General features: G+C 36.1%; 1 protein-coding gene across 1 annotated transcript in view; it reads right to left on the bottom strand.

Moving 5' to 3' along the window:
• Positions 1-23,328, bottom strand: part of HTR4 (5-hydroxytryptamine receptor 4) — a 230,517-nt gene that overhangs the window by 199,303 nt on the left and 7,886 nt on the right.

Below are 23,328 nucleotides of genomic sequence, written 5' to 3'. Positions count from 1 at the left end.
ATTAAAAGGATAATTATGTGTCAAAATCTACAGGAAATGGTCAAAACAATATTTGGGAAAAAATGCTTTACTTGTCTTTATTCTTAATAAAATAAAAGAACATTCACTATGTTCCCACATCATATAAGAAAATCAGTTTTTGAAAAACTACAGAAGAATTGGAAACTATAAACATGATAAAATAAGTAAGTTGATTATATGACAAAGAAAACTAAAGCAAGTAATAAATATGACCAAAGATTACTACTTGAAAAAGACTAAGAAATGCCCAAAAAACAGCAAAATCTAATTTTAAAAAAACTAATAAAAATATAAAAAATATATAAAAACTTATAATAAAATAAGACAGAAAATAGAGCACACAGGATAATAGAAAAAAAGGTATCAAGAAACATTTGGCACAGTTAAATGCGAATATATTTTGAATTCTGTGTGAAATAAATTATTTTCTCAAAGCAAGGGAATTAACACTAAGTACTGACTTTGTCACAGTGCTGAGTGTTTTATGGCTTTTATAAAAAGCCACTTTATAAATATTTTTCCTCCTTTTATAGCAGAAACTGAAGCTTACAGAGGTGAAGGTATATGTCCAAGGTCACCCAGCTACTAAGAGATGCAGCTGGAATTTAAATTCAGATCTACAAGGCCTATGCTATTTTTATTTTTCCAAGTTTTCACCCTAAAAATATAAAACATCAAAATGGTCATAAAAGGAAGAGGAAATATGAATATACAGCACTAAAAAGTGTTCATACACCATTATTAAAATAAGACTTAAACATGCCTGATCAAATTTTCTCCAAACTTTCAAATAGCAAACTACTCATTTCATTTCTTGAAAGAGAAAATAATAGCAAATTTCCTACTGTAAAAGAAAAAAAGTGGTATTAATCCTAATTGTGATTAAAGTATGAACACACACAACTATAGTGAGGTTTCCTCTTATAGATACAAAACTTTTAATAAAAATAAAAATTGAATAAAGCAATCCAACAAAAGTTATTCCTGTTACAAGAATACAGGCATGCTATAAGAATACAATATATTCTATTTCTTTCTAAAAGGGAAACATATTCCATTTAATCTTTCTATTTCAAAAGCTTATTCATGACAAAATCATATCAACAAAAGCAGTAAGTCACTTGAAAGAATCTGGGACCCATTTCTCATATTTTGAAGGTTTAAGAATAGTAAGGCAATATGACAGCATTAGGAGCTTCACAGATCTGCAACATCAGAAGCTAAGCACTGTGGGGAAGAGAAATAGACTTCACTAAAATAATCCAGCTAGGCACTAAGCAAATAGTAATAAAAAGCCACAAGGGAGGAAGATTATAATCTATAGTTTCTATAATATATTATCTAAAATATTTAGTTTCCAACCCAACTGCAAAAACATTCAAAGAAACAGGAAAATAAAACGTATACTGGAGGAAGAAAGAGAGCAGAAGAAACTGCCTGTGATAGCAACCAGATATCAGATTTAACAAAGTATTCAAAGTAGCCATTAGAAACATGTCCAAAAAAACTAAAGAAAATTATAATTATAGAAATAAAGAAGGATATAATGACAACTGTTCATCAAATAGAAAAATATCAGTATTGATAAGGTCCTAGAACTTTTTAAAAAAGAAACCAATGGAAATTCGGAAGCTGAAGGTACAACAATGGAAATAAAAAATTCACTAGAGGAGCTCAACAGTAGATTTGAACTGGCAGAATAAAGACTTAGCTTACATAAAGATAAACCTATAGAGATGACACAATCCAAAGAACAGAAATCAAAAAGAACAAAGAAAGAACACAGCCTCAGAGAAATTTAGGCCTTATTAAGTACACAAACCTACATGTAGAATGAGTAGGATAAATGTGAGATCTACAGGTACAGCATTGTCAAAATACTGAAAGTCATAGACAAGGAGAAAATCTTGAGAACATTAAGAAAAGAATGACTCATCACTTAAAAGGCAACCCAAATACAATTTGCAGATGACTTCTCACCAGAAACAAAGGAGACTTTAAGACAGTAGAATAACATATTCAAAGTGCTCAAAAAGACTGCTGAGCAACCAAGAATCCTATATTCATAAAAGCTATATTTCAAAATTTTAAGTACAATGAAGAAATTTCCAAATAATCAAAAACAGAGAAAAAATACTGCTTGCAGTCATTTTACAAGCAATAATAAAAGAAGTTCTTCAGGCTGAAGGCAAGCAACCCTGGACAGTAATTCAAATCCACACAAAAAGAGATCATCAATAAAGGTAATTATATAAGAGATAGTATAAATTCATATTTCTTCTTCTTCTTCTCTTAACTGATTTAGAAAGCAATTGATTGTGTTAACTATTGCTTCTTTCAGCAGTGTTTTATAGTTGTAGAGATCTTTCTACATCCTTGGTTAGGTATATTGCCAAGTATTTTATTTTATTTTTATTTTTGGCAGCTATAGTGAAAGAGGTTGAGTTTTTTATTTGATTCTCAGCTTGGTTGCTGTTGGTGTATAGCAGAGCTACTGATTTGTGTACATTAATTTTGTATCCTGAAACTTTGCTGAATTCATTTATCAGTTCTGGGAGCTTTTTGGATGAACCTTTAGGGTTTTCTAGGTATATAGTCATATCATCACCAAACAGTGACAGTTTGACTTCTCTTTACCAATTTTGATGCCCTTTATTTCTTTCTCTTTTCTGATTGTCCTGGCTAAGACTTCCAGTACTATGTTGAATAGAAGTGGTAATAGTGGGCATCTTTGTCTTGTTCCAGTTCTCAGGGGAAATGCTTTCCACTTTTCCCCATTCAGTATAGTGTTGGCTGTGGGTTTGTTGTAGATAAGGTATGCCCCTTCTATGCTGATTTTGCTGTGGGTTTTAATCATAAAGGGATGCTGGATTTCATCAAATGTTTTTTCTACATCTGTTGAGATGATCATGTGATTTTTTTGTTTTTAATTCTGTTTATGTGGTATATTACATCTGTTGAGCTACATGTGTTAAACCATCCCTGCATCCCTGGTATGCAACCCACTTGATCATGGTGTGTTATCTTTTTCATATGCTGTTGGATTCAGTTTACTGGTATTTTTTTGAGGATTTTTGCATCCATGTTCATCAGGGACATTGGTCTGTAGTTTTCTTTTTATGTTATGTCCTTCCCTGGTTTGGGTCTTAAGGTGATACTGGCTTCATTGACTGATTTAGGGAGGATTCCCTCTTTATCTTTTGGAATAGTATAAATAAGATTAGTACCAATTCTTTGAATATCTGATAGAATTCAGCAGTGAATCCATCTAGTCCTGGAGGGTTTTGTTTTGTTTGCATTTTTTTATTACCATTTCAATCTTGCTGCTTGTTATTTGTCTGTTTGAAGATTCTATATCTTCCTGGTTTAAGCTAGGAAGGTTGTATATGTCAGGAATCTATCTATCTCCTCTAAGTTTTCTAGTTTATGCACATGGAGGTGTCCATAGTAGCCTTGAATAATCTTCTGTATTTCTGTGGTATCAGTTGTGATATCTCCCATTTCATATCTAATTGAGCCTATTTGGATCTTCTCTCTTCTTTTATTGATTAATCGATCAATTTTATTTATCTTTTCAAAGAACCAGCTTTTTATTTCATTTATCCTTGTATTTTTTTTTCCATTTAATTTAGTTCTGCTGTGATCTTTGTTATTTCTTTCCTTATGCTGGGTTTGGTTTGGATTGTTCTTGTTTCTCCAGTTCCGTGAGGTGTGACTTTAGTTTGTCTATTTGTGCCCTTTCATACTTTTTGATGTAGGCATTTAATGCTATGAATTTTTCTCTTGAATGGGTAGAATCAATATTGTGAAAACGGTCATACAGCCAAAAGCAATCTGCAAATTCAATGCAATTCTCATCAAAATACCACCATCATTCTTCACAGAACTAGAAAAAACAACCCTAAAATTCATATGGAACCAAAAAAAAAGGGCCCACATAGCCAAAGCAAGACTAAGTAAAAAGAATAAATCTGGAGACATCACATTAGTCAACTTCAAACAATACTATAAGGCCATTGTCACCAAAATAGCATGGTACTGGCATGAAAATAGGCACATAGACCAATGGAACAGAATATAGAACCCAGAAATAAACCCAAATGCTTAAAGCCAACTGATCTCCAACAAAGCAAACAAAAACATAAAGTGTGGAAAGGACACCCTATTTAACACACGGTGCTGGGATGACTGGCAAGCCACATGTAGAAGAATAAAACTGGATCCTCATCTGTCACCTTATACAAAAATCAACTCAAGATGAATCAAAGACTTAAATCTGAGACCTGAAACCATAAAGATTCTAGAAGATAACATCAGAAAAACCCTTCTAGACATTGGCTTAGGCTAAGACTTCATGACCAATACCCCAAAAGCAAATGCAACGAAAACAGAGGTAAATAGATAGGACTTAATTAAACTAAAAAACTTTTGCACAACAAATGAAATAGCAGAGTTAACAGAAAATCCACAGAGTGGGGAAAAATCTTCACAATCTATACATCTGACAAATGACTAATATCCAGAAAGGACTCAAACAAATCAGCAAGAAAGAAAACAAACAATCCCATAGAAAAGTGGGCTAAGGACATGAATAGGCAGTCCTCAAAAGAAGATATGCAAATGACCAACAAGCATATAGAAAAATGCTCAGCATCACTAATTATCATGGAATTGCAAATCAAAACCACAATGCAATACTCTTCACTCCTGCAAGAATGGCCATAACAATAATAATAATAATAGAAGATGTTAGCATGGATGCAGTGAAAAGGGAACACTTTTACACTGTTGGTGGGACTGTAAACTAGTACAACCACTATGGAATACAGTGTGGAGTACCTTAAAGAACTAAAAATTGATCTACCACTTGATCCAGCAATTCCACTAAGAGTTATCTACCCAGAAAAAAAAGGAAGTCATTATACAAAAAAGATACTTGCACATGCACGTTTATAGTGACACAATTTGCAACTCCAAAAATATGCAACCAGCCCAAATGCCCATCAATCAATAAGTGGATAAATAAAATGTGCTATATATGTGTGCATGTGTATATATATGCACACACCAAGGACTACTGCTACTACTCAGTCATAAAAAGGAATGAAATAAAGGTGATTGCAGCAACTTGGATTTCTAAATGAAGTAACTCAGGAATGGAAAACGAAACATCATATGTTCTTACTCATAAGTGGGAGCTAAGCTATGAGGATGCAAAGGCATAAGAATGACACATTGGACTTTGGGGAGGCAGGGGAAAGGGTGGGGTGTGGCAAGGAATAAAAGACTGCACATTGGGTACAGTGTACACTGCTTGGGTGATGGGTGCACCAAAATCTCAGAAATCATCACCGAAGAAATCATTCATGTAACCAAACACCACCTGTTTCCCAAAAACTTATTGAAATAAAAAAATTAAAAATTTGAAAAAAGGCAACTGTATAAAACAATGTGGGTAGCATGTATTATTTGGCCTATAACTTATAGAAATGTGATACATTTGCCTATAAAGACCACAAAGGAAGTAGATGGAATCAAAGTTGTATTGAGTTAATGGAATGATTGCACACGTTAACTTGAATCCATAAGAACAATTGAAGAGAAGCAGAAATGATAAATAAGAAGGTTCATATGAGAAAAGCTATAAATCAGGGGTGTCCAATATTTTTGCTTCTCTAGGCCACACTGGAATAAGAAGAACTGTCTTGGGCCACACACACAATACACTAACACTAATGATAACTGATGAGCTTTAAAAAATTGCAAAAATAATCTCATAATGTTTTAAGAAAGTTTATACTTTGTGTTTTAAGAAAATTTGTGTTGGGCATAATTCAAAGCCATCCTGGGCCACATGTGTCTTGCGAGTTGCAGTTTGGACAAACTTGCTATAAATATACACCTATCTCTTTTCTCCTATCAGCTTCTTTAAAATACATAAAGTTATATAAATTAATAATTATAAAAATAACTGTTGTGTTTGTTACATTTATAGATGTAATATCAATAACCATAATACCAGAAGAAGAAGAAAAGATAAATAGAACTATATAGAAGTAATGTTTCTATATCTCACTGGAATTAAATTAATTATAAATCTGAAATTGCTTCTGATAAGATGTATATGATAAGCTCTAAAGCAACCACCAAGGAAATCATAAAATGTGTGAAGAGTCATTAAAGCTATTTAAATGGTACATTAGACATATATTAACTCAATGTAAAAGAAATCTCTGAAGAAAATATAGAGGAACAAAAACAACATGAGTCATACAGAGGACAAAATTTAAAATGGCAGACATAATCCAAGTATATTAATGATAGCATTAAATGTGGATGAATTAAATAATCCAACCAAATCAAAAGGAAGATATTGTCAGACTGGGTTTTAAAAACAAGACCTATAATATACTGTTTACAGAAGACACACTTTAGATTTAATGATATAAATAGATTGAGAGTAAAAGGATGAAAAAAACATATAACATGCAAACAAATCACTAGAAAGCTAAAGTGGCTATATTGATATCAGACTAAATAAATTTGAAAACAAAAAAAGGTTTTTTTTTTGGTAACTGAAAGTAATGAGAGATGTTTTCTAAAGATAAAAGAATCAACCCATGAGGAAGAATTTTAAATCTATACATTTACAAGTATAAATGAATGCAACTAATAACAGCACCCAAATACCTGAAGCAAAAGCTGACAAGAATGAAGATAGAAATACACAATTCAACTATAATAGTTGTAGACTTTAATATCCCATTTTAAAAATTGACTATAACAATTAGGCTGAAGATCAGCTAAGAAACACTTGAAATACACTATTAATTAAATATATCTAATAGTTATTTATAGGACACCCAACAAATTAGGAGTATATATTCTTCCTGAGTGCACATACAACATTCTCCAGGATAGATTATATGCCAGGACATAAAATAGACCTCAATAAATTTAAAGAATATAAATAATACAGAATATGTTCTCTGACTATAATTGGGAAAAATGTGGAAATTAATAGCACAGTCCTGGACCAATGAATCAGTAATGGACCAATGAATAAACCAAAAGGGAAATCATAAAATACTTTAAGATACAATGTACCAAAGCTTACAAGAAGTAGCTAAAGTAGTTTTAAAAGGGAAATATAGCTGTTAATCCTTACATTAAAGCAAAAGAATGATCTCAATTCAGTAACCCAACCTTCCATCTTATGGCACTCGAAAAAGAAGAGTAAACTAAACCTATAGCCAGCAGAAGTAAGGAAATAATAAACATTAGAGTAGAAATTAATGAAATTGAGAATATATAAACAATAGAGAAAATCGATGAAACCAAAAGCTGGTTTGTGAAGTGATTGACAAAACTGATAAACCTTTAGCATTTATTGGCCAAGAAAAAAAAAAGAGAAGGTTCAAATTACTAGAATCAGAAATGAAAGAAGGGACATTACTACCTTCCTTACAGAAATAAAAAGGGTTATAGAGAAATACAATGATTACTTACATGCCGATAAAATAATTTAGATGAAATAGACAAATTTCTGGAAAGACACAATCTGTCAAAACTGACTCATAAATAAATAGGCAATAAACCTCACCAAAATCTCACCTAACTTCTTTGTAGAAATTAAGCTGATTCCAAAATTCATATAAAATTGTGATGAATCCAGGATATTAAAATAATATTGAAACATAACAAAGTAAGAGGAACTATACTACCTTATTACACTTAGTAGAAAACAGTAATAATCAAGTCAGTATGATACTGGCATAAGGATAGACATACAGGTCAGTAGAATAGAATTGAACACAAGAAATAAGCTCATGTCTGTGATTTTAGACATGGGTGCCAAGGTCATTCACTGCAGGAAAGAATAGTCTTTCAACAAATAGTGTTGGGACAACTGGATAGCCAAATGCGAAGAAATAAAACTGGACTCCTACCTCATATCACATACAAAAATTAACTCAAAATGGATTAAAGGCCTACATTTAAGAACTAAAACTATCATAAAACTCTTAGAAGAAAAAATAAGGGTAAATCTTTATAACCTCAGATTTGATAATAGATGTTTTAAAGATGACACTAAAGGTACAAGCAGCAAACGAAAATATAGATAAGTTGAACTTTATCAAAATTCAGACTTTTGTGGTGCAAAGTACACTATCAAGAAAGTGAAAAGACAACCCACAGAACTGGAGACAATATTTCCAAGTCAATATCTGATTAGAAACTTGTGTTCAAAATATATAAAGAAGTCATATAACTCAATAAAAAAGACAAATAGAACAATTTAAAAATGAACAAAGGACTTGAACAGACACTTCTTCAAGGAAGATTTACAAATGTTTCATAAGCACACAAAAAGATGGTTGACATTAGTCATCAAGGAAATGTGAATCAAAACCACAGTGAAATCACATTTCACACTCACTAAGATGGCTACAATCAAAATGTCAGATCAACAAGTGTGGGTGAAGATGTGGAGAAATGGAACCCTCATACACTGCCAGTGGTACAGCCACTGTGAAAAATAGTGTGAGAGTCCCTGAAACAGTTTATCAGAGTTACCTTATGACCTAGTAATTCCACTCTTAGGTGTACAGTCATATGCCACAAAATAATGTTTTGGTCAATGATGGACCACTTACACAGTGGTTCTCCCATAAGATTATAATGTCATATTTTTTCTTTACCATTTCTATGTTTAGGTATGTTTATTATTTAGATACAGAAATGCTTACCATGGTGTTAAATTGCCTACCTTACTCAGTACTATAACATGCCGCACAGCTTTGTAACCTAGGAGCAATAGGCTATGCCACAGAGCCTAGGGGTGTAGTCAGCTATACCACCCAGATTTCTGTAAGTGTCCTCTATGATGTTTCCACAATAACAAAATTGTGCAAAGATACATTTCTCAGAACGTATCCCCATCATTTGGTGATGCATGACTGAATAGGAGAATGAAAACACATGTCCACACAAAAGCTTGTACAGTTGGGTGATTCATAATAGCCCAAAGGTGGAAACAATTCAAATATCCATCAACTGATGAATGGATAAACAAAATGTAGTATGTTCATATACAGGATATTGTTAGGCCATGAAAAAGAATGAAGAACTATACATGTATGAATCTTGAAAACATACGAAAGTAAAAGAAGTCAGTCACAAAATACCACATTCTATATTTACATGAAATGTCCAGAATAGGCAAATTCATGGAGACAGAAAGTAGAGTAGTGGAGGTTTAGTTTTGAAGTAGACAGGGAGGATGGGAGGTGGTGATAGCTTAAGGGTTGGGGCTTCTTTTTGAGGTGATAAAATTGTTCTAAAACCAACTTCAATGATGGTAACAAGCATCTGTAAACACACTAAAAACTATCTGTATTACTGTGCTAAGGGTGTTGTAACAAAATACCACAGACTGGGTGACATCGTCAACAGAAATTTATCTTTTCACAGTCCTGAAGGCTGGAAGTCCAAAATCAAGGTGCTGGCAAGGTTGGGCTCCTCTCAGGCCTCTCTTCTGCACTTGCAGCTGGACACCTTCTTGACACTTTGTCTTCATACGGTCATCCTTTTGTGCACATGGGTAACTGGTGTCACTTTCTCTTATTAGAAGGACAACACTCAGCTGGGCTCGGTGGCTCACGCCTGTAATCCTAGCACTTTGGGAGGCCAAGGCGGGTGGATAACGAGGTCAGGAGATCGAGACCATCCTGGCTAACACAGTGAGACCTCATCTCTACTAAAAATACAAAAAGTTAGCCAGGCATGGTGGCGGGCGCCTGTAGTCCCACCTACTCGGGAGGCTGAGGCAGGAGAATGGCGTGACCCCAGGAGGCGGAGCTTGAAGTGAGCAGAGATTGTGCCACTGCAGTCCAGTCCGGGTGACAGAGCGAAACTCCATCTCACAAAAAAAAGAAAGAAAAAAAGGACTACAGTCATATTGGATTGGGCCCCACCTTACTGACCTTAAACTTTAACCTAATCACCTCTTTATAGACTTTATCTCCAAATATGGTTACATTCTGAAGTACTAGGGGTTAGAACTTCAACACAAGAATTTGTAGAGGGGATCATGATTCAACTGATAACACCATTGAATTGTACACTTTAAATAGGAGAATTGTATGATATGTGAGTTCTATCTCAATAAAGCTGTTTAAAAATAGTAAAAGAATATTCTCTTAACACAATAACAAACTTTTACTAAAAGTTGAAATTAAACTTAGAGATGCATCAGTCATTCTCCTTAAAAACAAAACCCTGATATTATAAAACATTTATAATGAAGAATATACGGAGAGCAGACGATACAGGAGAAGAAAGAGATAATTACAAACTCTTGGAGAAGAAGAAAACTTTAAGAAAGGAGATGAAATTGCCATAATATTACAGTTGGCCCTACAGACTGTCACATTAAATCATCACATTGATCCATTCATGTATCCATTTTTTTGAGCAGCTACTATATGCTAGGTTGATGTGTGGCATACTTTGGTAAACAAAATGAAGATCCTGCTTTCAAACAGCTTGTATTCCACTAAGAGTAGGGATATGGACAATAAACTGAAGACATATTTAAGTAAGTTCATTACGTTAGAAGGTGGTATGGTTTGGCTCTGTGTCCCCACCCAAATCTCATCTCAAATTGTAATCCTCAAGTGTCAAGGGAGGAAGATGATTGGATCATGGTGGTGGTTTCCCCCATGCTGTTTTTGTGACAGTGAATGAGTTCTCATGAGATCTGATGGTTTTATAAGTGTTCGGAAGTTCTTCCTTCCTTTTTCTTTTCTCTCCTGTTACCTTGTGGAGAAGGTGCCTGCTTCCCCTTCCTCCATGATTGTAGCCTTCCCAGCCATGAGGAGCTCTGAGTCAATTAAAACTCCTTTGCTCATAAATTACCCAGTCTTGGATAGTATAGTATCTTCATAGCAGAGTGAAAATAAACTAATACAAAAGGTGGCAAGTGCTGTCGGAAAAGAAAAAAAAAAAGGTTTAACAGACTGAGAGGCAGGAGGACAGGCTGAGAGAGAGTAAGGGTGGTGGCCTTATAGATATCTGGGAGAAGAGCATTTCATTCTGATGCAACAGCTTCTGTAGGGGCCCTAAGGGAAGAGTGTGACTGAACTGCTTAACAAATAGAAAGAAAACAAACAGGACTGAAAGGATTTGGGCCGAGGAGAGAGTAAGAGGAGACTACATTAGATTGCAACGAGAGCCAGAGCATGCAGGCCCTGAAAGATGTTGTAAGGACTTGGCCTTTTACTCTGAATAAGATGAAGAGCCATTGCAAGGTTATGATTAGAAAAGTACAAGATCTTCCTTGCATTTTAGAAGGAGCCCTGTGGCTACTGTGTTGAGACTAGAATATTGAGAGACAAGTGTAGAAGCAGGGAGACTTTTAGGGGCTATTGTATGCAAAAGTGAAAAAGACTGGACTCAAATTTTATTTTAAAAATAGTGAAAAATACTGTAAATATGAGAAGGTGAGGGAAGGAAGGGAAGCAGGGATGGTATAAGAGAGTTGAACCATCATCTACCATAAAAATGAGTCAAGTAGGTAATATTTAAAATTAAGAAGTAAAGAAAAAGCAGTAAAAACATAGCATTTAGAAATATTTTTAATTAAAAGAACAGATAGCTAAAATCATTTGAAACAATTGCCATTAGAGGGAGAAACTGGGGAAGAGGGACAAGAGACAGCTGTTTTCTATTACAAGCCTTTCACTTCATTTTATTAATGATATGAATTAATTGCTTTCATAATTATTATATAAAGGACGTGACAAAAAAGGACAGCATTTAACTTGATAATCAATTTTCAGTTTGTGAATTGTGCAATTGCAAGAAGTTAAAAAGGAAGAAAAATGTCTAACTGTTGTGAAAGTGTATGTAAAATATCATTATTTGCAGATGGCAGAATGCCTAGTTAAAACAAGAGTCACTGAAAATATTTGAGATAAACAGACATTTTTTAACTTACTGGTTAGTATAATGTCTTGTTTAATAAATGTTTCTCTTCAGTGTAATAAAATTGTCTTCACTACTAGAAGTTCAGTGCTAAATTTGGCACTCAACTGTACTTAGTGATTAATATCCTAGAGCTTGCTGTTTTTAATTCCGAAAAACTAAATGACCATTCAGCTGTATCTGTTTTTTTAATATCATTTTAATATTAAATTATCATAATATTATTGCTTTGAGATCCTTTGGTAAGAAAAAAAATGTTGTATCCTTTCATCCTGGATATTTTTGGTTTAGAAACATTTGCTGAGCAGACCAACAACAGTTCAGGCATATGCTATGCTCCGGTCAAAAGTCAAGGGCAGGTCACTAGAAATAGCTTTTAATATTCACTTCCTTCTATTCTGGAAAGGGAGAGCAGAAAGTGGTTTCCACCTGAGTTCAAGTCAACAAATCATAGATTTGCTCATTCGTCCATCCATGCTAAATTTCATCCATTCATTCGAATTCTTACTAAGCTAGAGTGAGCTGAGCAATGGAGATGCTATCAGTAGGCTGTGTGAATAGTAAATTTAGAGGACAGTTAGAGTACACTGCAGGAAGGAGTAAGAGAGAGGTTTGCCCAGAGGTTGGCTAGTAGAGGCTGACCCAAAGTTAGCAGGAGTGGAAAGTGTTGGAGAGAGGGAGTGATAGTGATAGAGAGGCAGGAAACGAGGTGGATTGCATTGGTTGAATATAAATAATAGAATGGACAGTTGAGCGACTGAGAAGGGGGGAAATGGCAAAGTCTATTGCTTTGGAAGAACTACAGAGAGAGAGAGAGAAACAGACAGACAGAGAGTTATTCAGCAGTCTTAACTTCAAATGGCCATAGGAGCCAGGGAAACCTTTCCATAGCTTCTGTGATTGATGGTAGGCAGGACCTCGTGTCCCATATTTTCTGATTTTTCAAAGGAAATCCAGATTTGTACCGAGGTTTGTATGTATGAAATTATTGGTTAATTCAAATATTTTAAAATTATAAAAATTAAATCTACTGCCTTCTTCCCCCAAACAACAACAATAAATCCATGGCTAGTTTCAAAGCCAAAGCTGTCAATTTCGTATTCCTGTTATAGTGGTTGAGTTCCTCGACCATATATTACCCTAAATAAATCACTTAAGTAATCTTAAGCTTCACTTTTCTTATGTACAATAGTAACATTATTTAATTTCATTTATTTAAATCACAAGATTTTTGTGACAACTAAATGAGAAAATGTATGTACAGCTATACCCTATTTAAAATTGCTGCTTTGCTATAAGGTCTGTGAAATATTTTTATTAAAACATACTGCATATACATATAAATCATTATGGTACACTACATATAATGAATTCATTGCAGCATTCTTTATACACATACATATTTGTTCTTAGCCAATGAAAGCTCAAAAACAGACTGCATAGAGGGTATCCATCCAGATGTGTAATTCAGTGAGCTATTAGTTTCCCTTCTGCCATGTATTTTTGCATTCTAGCAAGCTGCTCCCTAATGATGACTAGGGAAAAGTGTCAATCTGCAGGTGTCAATCTGAAATGCAAGTGTCACAGCAGCTCCAGAGACTCCAAGGAAATGACTGTAACTCAGAGGGTACAAATGGGAGTTTCAACCACGGACATTGCTGCAACACAGGAGGATCAACCAGAAATTGAATTAAGAAAAGTTGGTAGAAACTGTGATTAAAGACACTTGATAGGCTCAAGGAATTTGAAAAGAATGGAATCACACTAAAAATTGAACAATGTTCAGAAGTATCTATGCCCCTCAGATCTTTCTTTATGAATTACTCAGTCAGCAATTCCATTTCCAGGAATTCTCACTTTGAGCTAAATAGGGTTTATGGTGAAGTTTTTGTATAGCAGCTGGCTGAAAATGTGACTTTTATTATGATTGGCTTGGTCTGACTAGATTATAAGGTGCATGGTGGTAAAATATGAGGCTGAAAAGGTAGGTGACCAGAGGCCAGGTCACAAAAGGTCTTGGAGGGTATGCTAGAGAATTTGGAATTTCTCCAAAGAGTTGGAGATGCACTGAAGGATTTTAAGCAAATATTAATCCCCCATTTAAATAAAGTATAGAACAAATAGCTTACTACTTGCCCTCATATATGCAATGATTGACATAAAGCTGAAACATATTTAGTGGGTTTTTGCATTTTCTCCAGTGTGACAATGAGTACACTGAGTACAATCTTTAGACTCTGCCTTTAATTAACAGCATATGTCTCTGGGAAGAAATAAAGTTTCAGTTCCATATGCTCTCCCCAGACGATGACACTGTTTCTGAACTTTGTACACTGATGGCTGCTCTAAGATAGCATAAGAAGAAGACAAGAATGGTAGTATGATTTGAATTTGTGTCCCTGCCAACATTTCATGTTGAAGTGGAGGAGGACCCTGGTGGGAGGTGATTGGATCATGGGGGCACTTTCCCCCTTGGTGTTCTCATAATAGTGAGTGAGTTCTCATGAGATCTGATGGTTTAAAAGTGTGTGGCACTTGCCCCTTCACCTTCTCTCTCTCTTGCTCTGCCACGTGAAAAAGGTGCTTGCTCCCCCTTTGCCTTCTGCCATGACTGTAAGTTTCCTGAGGCCTCCCCCAGTCATGTTTCCTGTTAAGCCTGTGAAACTGTGAGTCAATTAAATGTCTTTTATTCATAAATTACCTAGTCTCAGGTAGTTCCTTATAGCAGTGTGAGAATGGAATAATACAGAAAACTGATATCAGGAGTGGGATATTGCTATAAAGATACCTACAAATGTGGAAGTGACTTTGGAACTGGATAATGGGCAGACGCTGGAACAATTTGGAGGGCTCAGAAAAAAACAGGAAGATGTGGGAACGTTTGGAACTTCCTAGGGACTTGTTAAATGGTTTAGACCAAAATGCTAGTAGTGAGTGATATGGACAATGAAGTCCAGGTTGAGGTGGTCTCAGATGGAGATGAGGAACTTGTAGGGAACTGAAGTAAATGTCATGCTTGCTATACTTTAGGAAAGAAACTGGCAGCAATGTGTCCCTACACTAGAGATTTGTGAAACTTTGAACATGAGACGGATGATTTAGGGCATCTGGCAGAAGAAATTTATAAGCAGCAAAGCCTTCAAAATGTGACCTGGCTGTTTGTAAAAGTGTACACTCATATGCATAGCAAAGAGATTATCTGAAACTGGAACTTACATTTAAAAGGGAAGTAGAGGGCCAGGCATGGTAGCTCATGCCTGCAATCCCAGCACTTTGGGAAGCCAAGGTGGGCAGATCACTTGAGGCCAGGAGTTTGAGACCAGCCTGTGCAAAATGGTGAAACCCTGTCTCTGCTAAAAATACAAAAATTAGCCGGGTATGGTGGTGTGTGCCTGTAGTCCCAGCTACTAGGGAGTCTGTGGCATGAGAATCACTTGAACCTGGGAGGCGGAGGTTGCACTGAGCCAAGATTATGCCACTGCCCTCCAACCTGTGTGACAGAGCGAGACTCCGTCTCAAAAAAAAAAAAAAAAAAAAAAAAAAAAGTGTGTGTGTGATGGGGCACGAGGGGAGCACATCATAAAATTTTGAAAAATTTGCAGTGGTTCATACCTATAATCCCAGCACTTTAGGAGGCCAAGGCGGTCGGATCACGAGGTCAGGAATTTGAGACCAGCCTGGCCAACATGGTGAAACATTGTCTCTACTAAAGATACAAAAAATTAGCTGAGCATGGTGCCATGCACCTGTAATCCCAGCTCCTCAGGAGGCTGGGGCAGGAGAATCCCTTGAACTCGGGAGGTGGAGGTTGCAGTGAGCCAAGATTGTGCCACTGCACTCCAGCCTGGGCGACAAGGCGAATCTCAAACAAAAAAAAGAAAAAAGGGAAACAGAAAAAGAAAACTTTGTAGCCTGGCCATGGGATAGAAAGGAAAAGCCCATTAGAGCCCATTTTGGGGGGACAAATTCAAGCCTGTTGCAGAAATTTGTGTAAGTGAAGAGGAGCCAAATATTAATAGCCAAGACAATGGGGAAAATGTCTTCAGGGCCTTTCAAAGACCTTCAGTGCAACCCCTCCCATCACAGGCCCAGAGACATAGGAAGATGTGGGAAAGTTTGGAACTTCCTAGAGACTTGTTAAACGGCTTTGACTAAAACACTGACAGTTATATGGACAATGAAATCCAGGCTGAGGTGGTCTCAGATGGAGATAAGGAACTTAGTGGGAACTGGAGTAAAGGTCACTCTTGCTATGCTTTAGCAAAGAGACTGGCAGGTGGGAGTCCCCACTGGGTCACTGCCTAGTGGAGCTATGAGAAGAGAGCCATCACCTTCCAGACCCCAGAATGGTAGCTCCACTGACAGCTTGCACCATGCACCTGGAAAAGCCACAAGCATTCAATACCAACCTGTAAAAACAGCCGCCCCGGGCTGTACCCTGAAGAGCCACAGGGGTGGAGCTGTCCAAGGCCTTGGGAGCCCATCCCTTGCATCTGCGTGCCCTGGGTATGAGACATGGAGCCAAAGGGGATTTTTATGGAGTTTTAAGATTTAGTGACTTCCCTGCTGGGTTTCAGACTTGCATGGGGCCTTTAGTCCCTTGGTTTTGGCCAATTTCTTTCATTTGAAATGGGAGCATTTACCCAATGCCTGTACCCTATTCATCTTGGAAGTAACTAACTTGCTTTTGATTTTACAGGCTCATAGCGGGGAGGGACTTACTTTGTCTCGGATGAGACTTTGGACTGTGGACTGTTGAGTTAATGCTGAAATGAGTTAAGACCGGCAACCGTTGAAAAGGAATAATTGTATTTTTCAATGTGAGAAGGACATGAGATTTGGGAGAAGAAAGGGGTAGAATGATGTGGCTTGGATTTGTGTCCCTGCACAAATTTCATGTCAAACTGAAGGAGGGGCCTGGTGGATTATGAGGGTGATTTCCCCCTTGCTGTTCTTGTGATAGTGAGCGAGTTCTCAGAAAATCTGATGGTTTAAAAGTGTGTGATACTTTCTCCTTCACTCTCTGTCTCTCCTGCTCTGCCATGTGAAGAAGGTGCTTGCTTCCCCTTCACCTGCTGCCATGATTGTACATTTCCCAAGGCCTCCCAGTCATGCTTCCTGTTAAGCCTGCAGAACTATGAGTCAATTAAACCTCTTTTCTTCATAAATTACCCAATCTCAGGTAGTTCTTTATAGCAGCGTCAGAACAGACTGATACAAACGAAGAGACCTTATTGGAAAAATGGCATCTCCGCAAACTTGAACTGCAGTCTTTAAGTAGACACCAGAAGTGAATCAAAGGATACATTGGTTCTGTTTCTGGCTCTCTGAAAACAACATCTGTTAGAGCCAAGAGAAGGCAAAGAAGTAGGTGACAGGAGAGCAGGATGCTGTATTTTGCTGATGGAAGTAGTTTCTGGATAAGATCTAAGCCAAAAATACTACATGGTAAGCCACTAAAGGATGGCAGAGAAAAGGTTTTCTAATCCTTGGTGTGAAAAGGATCTCAGCAATTTTGCTCCATTATTTCTGGATGATGGTACAAAATTGAGTGGAGAGGAAATGCTGTTGTGAATTTAACTCCCTGGTAGTTTCTAAATTTCTTAGCTACAGAATCAAGAGGGCACAGGAAACGAGCATTGAATACCTGCTAAGCTTCTATCTACTGGGCATTTTCCTTACACTAAATTCAGAAAATTGTCTAGTCTTTTCCTACCCATCTCTTCCCTACACTGCCTCCAACCCCAAATAATCTGTCATTATCTCCCTAAGGCAGAAAGATTTTGAAAATGGCCAATGGCCAGATAGTTGCACAACAAGTATCATTTGTTTTGTTATTGTTGTTGTTGCTGACCCAAATTTAGAATCCCACTGTGGCCTTCTGCTTCCCCTGTTGGGGTGCCGTCCTATTTATATTTAACTCATGAAGCAACCCACCTTTAAATATATGGTACAGAACGCATTGTAGATAACAAAAATCGAACTAGAAGAATAATAGATTAGACAGGGCTCTTGGACAAGGCGCACCAGTCCCTTTTGCTTCAGAGTAATTGCAGATGAACCTGTAGGAAGAAGCCTAGGAAAGTTAGTATTTCCGCTAATAAAGATTTTAAAAAGTTTTCTCCCTCTGCATCTACTTTTTGTCATGGCTGGGTACCATGTGGCAAATAAAGATTTATTAATATTCTTCCAGATAAAATGATCTCTATACTCTATTAAGTCATCCAGTACCCCAAAAGGCCCATGACCACTGGGGTGGGTGAGTATTTCACTTATTTTTGTAACATAATTATTATTGACTTAAAGATTATTAGGACATACTGTCAAAAAGTGCTGTGTAGCAAAAGCTGATAATTACCTATTTCATTCCCATTGTCCCTTCCTCCTTAATAATAGAAACCTAGTTTTGTCATGGATATCGATGTGCACTGATACAAAACTACTTTTTTCAGCCTCACTTTAAGATAGCAGTGGCCAGGTGACTAAGTTCTGGATAACGCTTTCAGGCAGGGTGAGAGGCTCTTTTTCCTTTTTCCATATTTCCCCCCGCTTCCTGCCTGGAATAAAGACTTGATGTCTGGAGCTACCTTGGCTCTCTAGGTCCTTGAAGTTGGAAGTCACATGTTAATGATGACAGAATAAAAATATAGCAGTCTAGGACATAGGCGGTATCCTAGAACCACTGCAACAACTATAGAAAGTCAACCTACAGACTACCTGTGTATGAGAAAAAACAAACTTTCATCTTGTTAAACCGTGTTGGTTCAAGCTTTCCTTATTAGCCCGCAAATGTATTTCCTAACTGAATCATTCTCTGTGTGGCTAAATAAGAACAGGACAAAAAATATTCAATCAAGGTATGAAAAAAAAGAACGTAACATTTAAATCCTATGACTGTCAAGGAAGGATTCATTAACTATGGGGAAGGGGTTACTAGGTGGCAGTCATGGGAGAGCTATGATGTACAAGTTGGTTACGGGAGAAGGGTTTTTATAAAAGAAAGCTCTAAGAATCCAAGATATTTTATTTGTGGTTTCAAACACTTTGCCCTTTGTGGCAATTATAAAACTGCTTTATTTATTAACACTAAATTTGTCTAGTCTGTAGGAGAAATGACTGATCCTTGTAAAGTGTTTCTGGGATACTTTGGAATCTATTTAATGAAAAAGCAAATGACACAGGATAACAAGTTTAAGTTCATTTGCGTCAACATCAATGCCAGTTACTCCAGAAGCAAGAAAAGAGACCAGCAGAGAGGAAGGTAATAGAAAGCTCTTGCTGCCGCTTTCCTGCTTTCCTAATTACCTCTAACCCACTAACAAGCTGGAGACATCTTACAAATGCTAATTAATGAAGGCCCCTACCAGTCAAATGATGACTCTAGGAAGAGGCCTGTGTGATACAGATATGGACTTTAAGAGAACACAGGGGGCTAGTCATGGACATGTAGTTAAGCAGGCAATTGTTGAAGTCCTGTAAGGTCAGTTAAGGCAGTGAGAAGCACTAAGCAAAGAAGAGTACAGAACTGAGAACTTGGAGCAACATGTGAAACCAGCAATGACCTCTTTGCCTTCTCCTCCATGCAATTTTCAACTTCTACTTCAAGCTAAAATAACCACGTTGCACCCTAATCTGAGAATTCTATGTCTTCAGAAACTCCTCCAAGTTTCACCTTTGTGTTCTTTCCATTGCTCGTTAACGACACATACATTTGCCAGAAATTATCATCTCATGGTATTGTCCTGTTTTCATGCTTCCTAAATTGTGTTCTGCTGAATCATGTTACAGAAGAAATTTGAATCAGACACAGTACTTTTGGCTGCAAATAAAAGAAAGTTCAACTCAAAGTGCCTTAAACTAAAAGGGAATTTACTTTTTCTAGTTCACTTAACTGATGAGTTCAAAGGTATGTCAGCTTCAGGCACTGATTTAAGATTAGGGTACTCGCTCTATTTCCCTGCATTTCTCTTGGTGCTATTCTCATCTGTTTGCTCTTTCCTCTGGCTGATTTCTATCAGTAACAAAATGCTACTGCATTTGGTGAGGTGTCTGGTGACACTACAATATATCAGAACATTCAAATAAAGAGTCTCTTTGCTCAGATGCCAAACGAATGCTTTGAGCTTCATCACTAACAGACAAAATTAGGCTATGCATCCACTCTTGAAAAATATTTACTCTGACCCAAAGAATGGTGAACGAGTCAGTTCAAGCTAAGCAGTACTGGGATAGCAAATGACCTCAAACTGTCAGTGGCTTGCAAAGCAACAAAGGTTTATTCTCATTCAACTTGCATGTTGGCAGCTGCAGATCAGCTGAGACTTGAGCCATGTCCTGTTCATTTTGAAACTGAAATTGAAGATGAAGTCACTGTCTAGGACATATTAATCTTGTAGCAGAGGTAAACGAGTAATAGCAGAATTATATGGTGACTCTTAAAACTTCTGCTTGAAAATGGCACAGATAACTTCCACTCACATTTTGTAGGGCAAAGAAAATCATTGCCTAAGCTTTCGTCAATGGGATGAAAAGTAAAATTTTTCTGGAAGAAAATCCAGATGGGATGAGTTTGAAATATTTTGAACACAATGCAATCTACTGCAAATGCTATATGTTGATTGGCTTAAACTGGGTTGTTCATCCCTGAATCAATTACCAGGTCAGGGAAATGGGATTAGTCCTTTGGGTTTATATCAATCAAGGTCTACTCCTCTAAGTGAGAATGAGATGAATCATACCTAAACCACTTGGTCTAATTTACCTACCAGTAGATAGGTCATATTGGATATACCATTTAAACACAAGAAAACTGGACTTCAATCCTTCAGACATCAGTGCTTGAGACTTCAGAGCCAGAATTTAAAGCCAGGTCACTTAAACGTATATCTCATTCATTCCATTGTACTAAAGACTTTGAAATTGGTACTACTATGTCTAAAAACAATCTCCTTACCTGACTCATTTGACCAATAGATTTAACATAGGTAAAGATCATTTTGGAAATTTACTATTATTTTTGGACAATCACCATCTTTAAAATAATTAACAGGTCCCAAATTTGACAAGCCACATCAATTGGAGAAAAAAAAATCAGAAAATGTCATATTTCATCTAGGAAAACAGGCATTCTCATACAATGCAGTACAGAATATATATTGTACAAACTTCCTTAAGATCAGTTTGGCATTACTGTATCACTCAAAGCAAAAGCCTTTAAATATGCTCATAGATTGACCCAGTAATTCCATATCTAGGAATTTATCTCATGCAAATAACCATGGATGAGTGGGAAAAAATAATAAAAATAAAAATAAACCACAAAGGTGTTCAATGAAACAAAAATTTAAACAATCTAAATATTCAAAACCATGGGATTTGTTAAGTAAACCAAGAAATATGCACTCAACAAAGGACTTTATGCTATTAAAAAAGAACTTCATGCCTGGATAATTACCTAGAAAGATTTTTTAAAATTGTTCTGGCAAATGTAAGTTATTAAATGGTATATGCAATATGTTTGCTTTTATATATATATGCAATAATACAATATTTGGATTTTTAAAATTTTTGTTTATATTTATATTCAAATTTTATACATCAAATGTGTATGACTTTTATACTAAGAAAATAAACAATTAAATTTTCTTTTTTAATGAGTCACCCTCCTAAAGCCAAGTGAAACAGATGAGATTACCAACTGCAGAAGTAATTAGCTCTAAGAATATGTTGCTGATTAGACTAAGATGCCTCTCACATATGATAGAAGAGATTAAAATACAACCTAAGCAATCTATGATATGTAGTTTTGTGATAGCCCAACAAAAATGGGTCTAGAAAAAGGAAAATTCTGATTTAAAATGATCAATATGACTTTCACCCTTGTCAGAGAGTGAGGCAGAATTTTACTCAGGCAGAAGATGGCCAAACATCCAAATGTTCCAATATGGTGCTTAACAACACCAGGTTCATTTTATTTTAATCCTGTACTGACCAAGCTATCTTCTGTCTGGATTTTTCTTCTTCATCAATAGGCAAAACCTCACATCATGACACATGTTATTTGTCCTGACTGGTAGAATTCCCAATGAACCTGTCACGGAAAGAATTCTGGTCTATAAACCAGTTTTTGGGGAAATGTAATCAGTGTCATTGTGTTTGCCAAGCTCATTTTCAATTAAGAATGAGTTAATCCTATCAAGTGGGGGACAGCCAATAGGCTTCTTTCTCTTTATTAACATTTCCACTTTCTTCTATACTTACAAAATTTCCAGTGAAACTAGATGTGTTGGCCAATGATTGTAAAATGTCATTCTTGAGATCTTTAAAACCATGGGTGCGTGTTGCTTCTACTCAGTAATTTCATTAAAATATTTGATTTAGTACTACAGAAAGGAAAATTAGACATGTGACTTTTCCATATTCTAACCATACTTCTACCTAGTATTTCAGTGATAAATCTCCTTTACTAATGCCACAGCGCCTGGGCACATATTGCACAGCCACATTATTGTGCCTTTATTCAGACTCTTCCTTAAGTCTTGAACCCTTCTCATACCACACATTAAAATTCTTCTCAACTACCAACCCCCAGATGGAAAAATAAGTTCTTTGGCCCATACCACTAAACCCTAGAACTCTGGACCATATTAAGTAAGAATGTAAATTCAATACAAGCCTGTAGTTTATTTTGCTCATTTCTGTACGAATATTACTTATTTAAAAGTGTTTTTGTGTTAGTAGGAAATGCAAATTGCAAGAATTAGTGTAATTGTCTTATTTCTAGCTTCCCTCCTCACTAGAATGAATGCTTATTGGAAATAGACAAGAACGGCGTTCATCAGAATCTCTGATGGTATTGCACAACATGCATGTTTAGCTTTTTATGCTGGTAGTTTTCAAACATATAACTAGTAGAGATAATGGCTGCAGCTCAAATAATCCAGTTTCTATTTTAACTGGCTTTTTTATATTCAACAACAAAAATTTTGAGCAATTCAAAAATGCATTTATGCATGAACCAAAGATAGAGTGATCTCATGATGTAAAATCAAATTTCTATCCTGAGTATTACATCCCTCACTTAAAAGCTAAAAACTTTCAATGTTTTCAAGTTCAGGTCCTAATTTAATAGATAGAGCCAATTAAACCTCTCAAAATGTCACTTGGAGAATGGAATTAGCAAGATAACACTTCTTGCTGAAGCATAATACATCAGTATCAGAAATATAACCTGCACTAGTATTCAACATTTGTTTCAAAAATGCTATATTCTGAGGCTTTTCATCATGATAGCCGAGCTCGCTGCATTTTTTCCCCAAG

Source organism: Piliocolobus tephrosceles, chromosome 4, assembly GCF_002776525.5.
Source record: "Piliocolobus tephrosceles isolate RC106 chromosome 4, ASM277652v3, whole genome shotgun sequence".
In the NCBI taxonomy this organism is placed as follows: Eukaryota; Metazoa; Chordata; class Mammalia; order Primates; family Cercopithecidae; genus Piliocolobus; species Piliocolobus tephrosceles.
Note: the sequence above shows the minus strand (reverse complement) of the source record. Positions and strands in the feature narration are given on the sequence as shown.